The sequence below is a fragment of the Carassius carassius genome, chromosome 8, assembly GCF_963082965.1.
Source record: "Carassius carassius chromosome 8, fCarCar2.1, whole genome shotgun sequence".
NCBI lineage: Eukaryota > Metazoa > Chordata > Actinopteri > Cypriniformes > Cyprinidae > Carassius > Carassius carassius.
Genome location: NC_081762.1, coordinates 2,387,557 through 2,397,114, shown reverse-complemented (window position 1 = coordinate 2,397,114; position 9,558 = coordinate 2,387,557).

Genomic DNA, 9,558 nt, shown 5'->3' with positions numbered 1-9,558 from the left:
GTAACTTGATTCAAGAAAGTTTACTGGAAAGCACCATAAAAATAAGATTCAAAATCACATTGTGATTGTGTTTAAGCATGCACCACAAATTGTATCTCTGCTTTTCAAGTGTATGCATTCAGGTTTACTAATGAAGATTAAATCAAGACAAAACTGATCAAGAAGGATTGTTGCAGTGCCGGCCGCAAGAAGAGATCTGGTGTTGTTTATCACCACGACAAGATCAAATAGCGTTCTCTGAAATCAGTGCAATGCTTGTGAAATTCTGTTATTCCATGGAAAGGGCCGATTAGTCTGTCTCCTTACCACCTTTAACTGGAAATGACGTAGACTACAAGAAAAAATGTTTATTTTCCTGCATCTGTTTCACACAGATTGTACTGGAGAAATTAATTCACAACTATTACTAACAGCGTCTAAAACACGATTAAACCCAGATGATTTCGTTTATGAACTCGCACTGGACTTGTGCAAGCTGCAGGTCTCTTGAATGCAAATATAGAAAAAATTCAGTTTTATATGATTTCAATACTATGATTATAGACTCTATTGCACTGTAGGCTTTCCTACATAGACAGCATATACAGGCTATATGTGAACCTGGACCATGACATTTTTTAAACTGAGATTTATACATCATATGAAAGCTGAATAACTAATCTTTCCATTGATGTATGGTTTGTTATGATAGGATAATATTTGGCTCAGATACAACTATTTGAAAATCTGGAATCTGAGGGGGCAAAAAAAAAAGTCAAAATAGTGAAGAAATATTACTAATCAAAAAGTAAGTTTTTAAAACCTTTTGAGTTTCCTACATAGGTGTAATGAGTAGTCCACTGAAGGTGAGTGAAGATGAACCCAAGTGCAGTTTATTTACAAGGTGCAATCCAGACATAATCAGACAATAACCAAAGACTTGACGAGGTATGAACAGACTTGACTTGAACACTCTCACCAACCGCAGGTACATACATTAATACACGACAAGAGACATTGGCAAAGGCATGGCTACTTATACAGACAATGAGGGTCACATGACAAGAACAAACCAATGGGAAACAAGACACATGACTAAAGCAACCAATGAGCAAACAGAGTCAGCTGAGTCCTTAGCCATCTTCAAGAATCGGCTTAAAACACATCTCTTCCATCTTTATTTGACCCTCTAATTTTAACACTCACTATTCTAATTCTAAAATCTAACTACCTTTCTAATCTTTTTATATTCTATTTTCTTTTGTGTGTGTGTGTGTATGTGCAAAGACCTCTAACTAGCTTGCTCTATTCTTTTTTATTTTAATTTTTTATTCTATCTGTTTTCTTTTTATTTATTATATTATTTAAAATCCCAGGCTACGTGTACTGTGTTAAGCTAACTGAGACTTGTTATAGCACTTATATATCATTGCTCTTTTTGTTGTTTTTAATTGCTTCCACTGTCTTCATCTGTAAGTCGCTTTGGATAAAAGCGTCTGCTAAATGAATAAATGTAAATGTAAACAGACCTGGTAATCACATGAAAAGTCAATAAACCAATCAGAACATGACACAATGAACAAGAGGAACCAATAGCATGAAGATGTAGCGGACTTCGTCTCACACCACAAAGAACCACACGACACCACTGGCTTCGTTGGACCACGTCTGCAGTTTATTAAAAGACAGGACAGGGATTAACGGCACACAAAATCACTCTCTGTTCTTTGTTCGGTCTCGCTCAAGTCCAAAGCTGTTCTGACCATTTCTAACAATAAACTTACTACATACAGTGTCTTGTTTCACTTATTTCCATTCAAAACATGTATTAGACATCATATACAATACAACCTTAGACAAAGTCAATCAGGTAAATATATTCTCAATATAATATAATATAATATTCAATATTAATATATTTATATATACATACAATTTCATACTTTGCAAAAAGAAAAAAAATATTTCAATCTAACATTACAATGACATGTGATCGTATAGTGGTTATTTTATAACAATTACATACCTGCAGTTTATTAAAAGACAGGACAGGGATTAACGGCACACAAAATCACTCTCTGTTCTTTGTTCTGCGAGAGTTGCGAGAAGAGAGAGAAAAGTGAACCTCTGTCCCCATTAATACTATAACTGCAGCTGATTAACGACTCAAAGATGATACATAGCTACAAATACACAACTGAAAACATAAAATGATAATATACTTTATACAAGTTTAACTGCATGACATTAAGAACATAATCCACTTTTATTATTCTATTTAAGAACCAAAATTATCAGAAAAATACCGCCAATAAAAATGGCGCGGGCGGTAACTTGAGTCAACTCATTAACAGCTCATTAACACAAAACTCACAATATACTGAAAAATAACGCCAAACGAACAGATTATTTGACTCAATCCAGCATCTAAACATGTCATCCACTGATATCAACCACAATTTTAACTCAATCTGATATATTTTAACTCCATGTCACAGAGCACATTTGCAACGTACCTGTCTCGCTCAAGTCCAAAGCTGTTCTGACGAGAGCGGGACGCGATTGGGCAATTCAATTAAAGGAAATGACATCACACAACATAAAATACTATACATTATTTTTAAACCAAAATACACAGTTTCTGTATAGTCCTACAAGTTTGTTAATAATGACATGTACGGTGAAACATGAAAATAAAAATAAAAAATAATTTCTTGGAAAATGTTCAGTTTGCTGGAATGGTCAAACTCAAAACACTACACTCTCCCCTCCTAAATTTCAGCAAACTTTATGACTGTAGGCGAGGCATTTTCCTCCAACAGGGGGGTACCATGACTCAAGTCATTCAAACGAATAGCAAAGACACTCTGCCTGGTAGAAATATGCCCTTATACATATTACCATTCACCCCCATATTGGGTACTTCTCATATCCTATTAAAGATCATTGGGGTCTAAATATTAGTCAGCTCTTGAAATTCAACTTGAAACATCAGTTTAACCCTCTATAAATTTGATAGAATTTGGAGTAAATCTGCCAGAGAATCTTTTTGCCCTGATTCAGTCAACATCATGCTCATGCACTCAAGCAGGCGTCTTACAGGTCTCACTAGCCTTCCTGCCCTGGTTCTCAGTGTTCCTTCATTCGGTTTCAAGGAAGTGTCTGCTACAGTCCCTGTTCTTTGGGTCTTTTTCTGTGAATGTACACTATTGCAACTTGAGCCTTGATGTTTAGAGCTTCCGACTGATCTGCTCATTGAGCTGGCATCATTTGACATTACAATTGATTCAGCTTGAACACTCTCGTTGCTCACATTTTCCCGGGTTCTTTTCCCATTACTGATGCACAATTGATCTGGTTCCAAATCATGTATACTATTGTCATCATCAGACCGCTCGCTGTCAGAGTTCATTCCTCTTGCTTCATATTCATCACTAGAACTCCCAATCTGTTTGCACTTGTTTCTGGTAGAAAGACTATTCTCTCTTGTTTGACTCACACAGTCTGAATGTTCCAACTCTATGACAGGTTCCTTGGTCTTCTCCTTTAAGATACACTCCCCAGTACTCTGAGATGCTTTGGGGTCTACACCCTGTAAAATCCACACAGCAGTTCTACTATTCTTTGATTCTCTTTCTGTACTGAGCAAAGTTCTTTGGCTTCGGCCTTCTGTTTGATTCTCTTCTGACAGTACAGATAGGACTGTCGATTCAGTGTCAAGCTCTTCCAATGGAAGGAAATTTACTGGGAGGAGAAAGTTACGATGGACCACTTTGCTGTTCTTTGTTGTGGGATTTTCAACTCTGTAGATGGGCAATGATGGATCTTTCCATGTCACTACATGAACTGCTGAGTTCCATACATCTGCCAACTTCCCCTTTCCTCTTTCCTTTTTATTTGCCAAGAGGACACGATCCCCAACCTCCAGAGGGGCACCCTTAGATCTTTTATTATACCCTTCTGTCTGTCTCCTCTGTGCATCCGTAGCATTGCCCTTCGCAATATTCATGGCTTCTTTGAGATCTTTCTGGAGAGATTTTACATACTCATCATAAGTTTGAACATCCTTGTTTCTGAGAGCACTCCCAAACATAACGTCTACAGGTAACCTTGGAATTCTTCCAAACATTAAATAGAACGGTGCAAACCCTGTTGTTTCATGGGTTGTACAATTATAGGAGAACGTTAGTGTCTGAATCATTTGTGGCCATCTCTCTTTCGCTCGAGGAGGCAAAGAGCGGATCATGCTGCCGAGGGTGCGATTAAATCTTTCAGTCTGCCCATTGCCCATAGGATGGTACGGTGTGGTATGGGACTTATCAACACCAGACACTAGCAATAGCTCCGCAATCAATTTGCTCTCGAAATTTGCACCTTTGTCAGAGTGTATTCTCTGTGGAAAGCCATACACACAGAAAAAGTTGTTCCACAATTTTTGAGCCACCACTTTGGCTGTTTGGTTTGGACAAGGAAACGCATGGGCTAGTTTTGTGAAATGGTCTGTTATGACTAAGACATCAACACTCTCTCCATGCGTTCCCTCTGCAGACCAGAAATCTATACACACAAGCTCAAGTGGTGCACTTGTTCTGATAGACTCAAGTGGAGCTCTGGCCTCAGGTTCCTGAGTCTTCCCAACCACACATCTTTTACAGTGTGAGACATACTTTTTGACATCTGTGTCCATACCAGACCAGAAAAACCTCTGGCGTACAAGGTGAAGGGTTCTGCTTTGGCCTTGATGGCCTGCATCATCATGAGTCCCTCTGAGAGCAACACTTCTTAATGAGTGTGGAAGAACAAGCTGGTGCCTGACTTTACCAACCCGATCTTTGGACCTGCGATAGAGCACTCCATCCTTTACTTCAAGTTTTTCCCAGTGCTTCAGAAGTCGCATTACTGGAGCAGTTTCTTTGTCCCTCTCTCTACGTGATGGTCTCCTTTTCCTGTCAACAAAGAACACAACACGGGATACGGTGGGATCTGCTTTCTGCATCATGCATATCTTCTCTATAGAGAAAACTGGAAGAGTGCTGACACCTCCATGGACAAAATGGCTGTTCTGGGCAAGATGGACACTATGAACTGGACTGCCGGCTTCCCAGTTTAGACAGGACTCAAAAACAGCTTTTACCCCTTCACTACTAACCCTATTCAGTTTTTCAACTCGGGAATCAATGCTGCTTTCACCCATTCGATGGTGCACATTAACTGACAACCGGAAAGTATCTTGGACTGTCTCAGAGGTCACATGTTCAGCTTTAGTTTCTAGAGCATCACAGACCTCTAATGTTCTGGCAAAAGGTCTGCGGCTCAACAGGTCAGCAGGAACATTCTTGGTACCAGGTATGTATCTCAAGTCAAAATCAAAAGGGGCAAGTTTAGATACCCACCTTTGCTCACAGGCATCTAACTTTGGCTTTGAAAGTATATACGTCAGGGGATTGTTATCAGTTAGCACTGTGAATTTTGTCCCCTTCAGCCAATGGGCGAATTTATCACAAACTGCCCACTTTAGTGCGCAGAATTCTAACCTATGAGCGGGATAATGGGACTGGGCTTTTGACAGGGTCTTGCTTGCAAAAGCGACTGGTCTAGGTTTTGTTTCACCTTCTTGAATCTGACTCAAGACTGCACCAAAACCATCCATAGACGCATCTGTGGACAGCAAGAAAGGTTTTTTGAAGTCTGGATGGGCAAGGACAACAGTGTGAGAAAGCGCATGTTTTATCTTATCTACAGCTGTGTCACACTCTGCAGTCCAGTCTTCAGGACTTAGACGCCTAAAGTTTGGAATGTAACGGGTCTTTTGTCCATCTTTCCTCCTGACTTTCTGTCCAGCCGTCAATTTAAACAATGGTCTCGCTAAAGTAGAGAGGCCTTCAATGAAATGGGAATAATAATTTGCCATCCCAAGAAAAGACTTAATTTTGGTTGGCGATGGAGTCTTTCCATCTGCTTCCATCAGATCTGTGGATTTTATGTTACTGATTGCAGACACTTTAGTTGGATCAGTTGCTATGCCACTCTCAGTTACAATATGTCCCAGAAACTTGACAGTTTTTCTTAAGAAATAGCACTTCTTTTGTGCCAGTTTTAGGTTATGCTCTCTAAGCCGAGAAAACACCATCTCAAGGCGATCTAGTGCTTCCTTCTCAGTTTTTCCAAAGACAAGCAAGTCGTCTAGGTAGCAGAGAAGTGACAGATAGTTCTGGTCTCCAAAAATCGATGTCATCATTCGTGAGAATGTTGCTGGGCTGTTACATAAACCCTGGGCCATACGGTTATATTCATAGAGCCCTACTGGGGTCGTGCATGCCGTATATTTACGGTCATCCTCATGAATGGGAATGTTATAGAAGCCCGATGTTAGATCCATGGTGCTAAAATAACAATTTCCTCCTAATGATGCAAGGGCGTCAGCCTGATGGGGTAAAGGATATGCATCCTTCTCTGTTCTTTGGTTGAGCCACCTAAAGTCTGTGCAAATCCTTAGCTCTCCAGAGGGTTTCCAGACTAAGACTAAAGGTGAGGCCCATTCACTGTTTGACTTTCGAATAATACCACGCTCCTCCATTTCATTCAATGTTTGTCTTAATTTCTGGTAATGGTTGGGTGGAACCCTTCTGTAAGGCAAGCGGAAAGGCTTTTCATCCTTGAGTCTTATCCGATGAACGGTATTCTTTACTTCACCACAATCTAACTTGTCACGAGAAAAGGTGCTTTCATACCGTCCTATGAGGTCAGCTAGTTCTCTTTTCCAATACTCACTGACTTCACAAGACTCAATGTCAATTTCTGTCAGCCCCAAATCTCTGAGCTTCACCTTATAGTCAGTCTGCAGCTTGCTTTTCTCATTCAGCTCATTAACTTGGACAATATTCTGCTGAGTCCCTTTGTGCTGGTATTCTGTGATTTCTTTCGTGAAATCCAACTCCTCTAGTGCAAGACATGGGTGTACATGTGCTATTTTTGTATTGCGTCGCAAGACAATGGGGCGGTCGATCATGTTAATCACTCTCATAGGAATCCATTTATCGCCCCAGAGTGGGCAAACACTGCGAGCTACCATGACATTTCTTGGTGCAGAACGGGAAGTGGAGGGTTCAAGCATTACAGTACTTCCAACAGACAAGGGAACTTCCTCCTTTAACCTTCCCCAAACCAAATGCTCATGTTGTGGCTCTAGTGTAACACACTGTCTCAATACTACTGTGCCAACTCTCTGTGGTATCTTATCTCCATGCCAGCGTTCAACATTAGAAAGCACATTCAGCAGGGGTTCCAGACTATTTCCAACTTTTCCAGTACCACTCTTTTTTCATCATCTGACGAGTCACATGCCTGATGACATTTGATCCAACTATCATGTCATCCTTTTGACCTGGAACAACTAGGAAATTGATTGTCATTTTGCATTCAAGCATATCCACACTCAGTTCATATGTACACTTCGGTTTTGTTTCATTCCCTCCACAGCCAGTAAGTACTTTTTTTGTGGGTTTACTTGAATCTGTGCAGATCAAGTTACAGTCTTTAAGTGTGCGCTCAGCTGATTCACTCAATGTACAAGTAACAGATCCACTATCCACGAGAGCTAATAGTTGCACTTTCCCCTCAACCAATACTGGAGCATAGAATAGATCGTCTTCATTATTAATTCTCTGGTAGGCAGCTTTTGGAGTATCACAGGGAGAGTTTTGCTGAACTGCAATTACTTGACTTGCACTATTTTGACTTAAGTAATCACTGGTAGTTACATGAACAATCAATGGGTCTTCTGGGGACTTCACTTCTGTGAGACCCACACTGCTCCCCTCACAGTGCAGGTTTTCTAGTTTAAATAGCCCTCGGGTCCAGTGGCACTGGCTGTGACGGGTTTCGCTCGTCTTTTGTCAGGGCATTCAAAACCTCTGTGCCCAGTCTTGAAACACCTAAAACACAACCCTTCCTTGAAACAGTGAGTTTTTGTTGTATGATCTTGAGCTCTACATATTTTACAGGGGACTGCAGAGTCTACAGAAACAACCTTTCCCTGTTCAGTTTTCTGTTCTTGCCCCTTCTGCTGAACAAGGAACTCCTCTAGAAGTGAAACTACACGTCCAAGGAGAGCTGAGTCCAAACCGCTTGCTTGATTACTGGCAGCGGACTGCTGTTGTGTCATGCACCAGGCATTAGGGGACGCTTCATCAACCCTTCTCTCTCGATCTACTCTTACAGACTGCTTGTCTCTGTGGTGGCTGTCAATTAATGCTTGGATTTCACGTGCATTCCAACTTTCCAGTGGTTTACTTCGAAGCGCTGTGTACAGACTGGGCTCTGGGCAATGCCTTACAAACATCATTGTCACTTCGTGACTGGGGTCTTCAACTCTTTTTCCTTGTCTTTTTAGGCATTCATCAGCTAGGTCAACAGCCTTATTTAGCCTGATCCAGTACTCTAAGCCACTCTCTGACTGCTTTGGCAAGGTCTCATAGAAGTCTCTCATAGGTGTTGTGGAGGAGATTGCATCTCCAAAATGTTGCCTTAGAATTGAAAATATGACATGTGGGTCTCTAGCCACATCAATTAGAGGATTGTTGCGAATACATGTCCTCACAATGTCTTTGGCATGGCCCATTAGTTTGTCAAGAATTTCTTGGCCCTGTTCGGATGCACTGAATCCCTTCTTATTCAAGTAACCTTGCATCAGTTCTTGCCATTCACCAATGGTGCATCGATCGGTTTTATCACCTCTAAAGGTGGGCGGTTCTTTAACGTCTTGATGCCTAACAATTAGGTTAAAATTTGACAGATCAGGGCTCTGAGGTGAGGGCCGTTGGGCATCCACATCATCTCTCTGAGCATTTTGCCCTGCAGATCTAAGATTTGCTGCAATCTGGTTCCCTATTTCGCTACCCAGCTGCTTCATTAAATCTGCCATTGTTTGCCACTGATTCACCTGTTCACCCCCTGGGGGGTTGTATAGTCTTTCTCTATGAGGCACCGTTGTGTCACTACTCAAACCTTGCATATTTGTACTATTGGTTGGTGGGTGAACTGGAGAAGCTGCCACATTTTGTTCTAGCATACTGTTTAATTGGGCCCCCCTCCCAATTCCAGTAGAAAGCTTCTGTGAACTTAAAACACCACTCCTTATACAAAAAGGTGTCACATTCGCAGAATCAACATCTGTTACTGACATATGTTCTTGCATTTTGTTATGTGTAAAACCGTAACTGTCCATGTTTAAGTCACACTGCGTATCTACCCCGAAGTTCTATTGGCTGGTGATGTCGATGAAGATTACTTTCCCCGGAGATCTGCGACGGCTGATCCCTTGAGATCCGGGTCACGGCACCAATTTTGTAGCGGACTTCGTCTCACACCACAAAGAACCACACGACACCACTGGCTTCGTTGGACCACGTCTGCAGTTTATTAAAAGACAGGACAGGGATTAACGGCACACAAAATCACTCTCTGTTCTTTGTTCTGTCTCGCTCAAGTCCAAAGCTGTTCTGACCATTTCTAACAATAAACTTACTACATACAGTGTCTTGTTTCACTTATTTCCATTCAAAACATGTATTAGACATC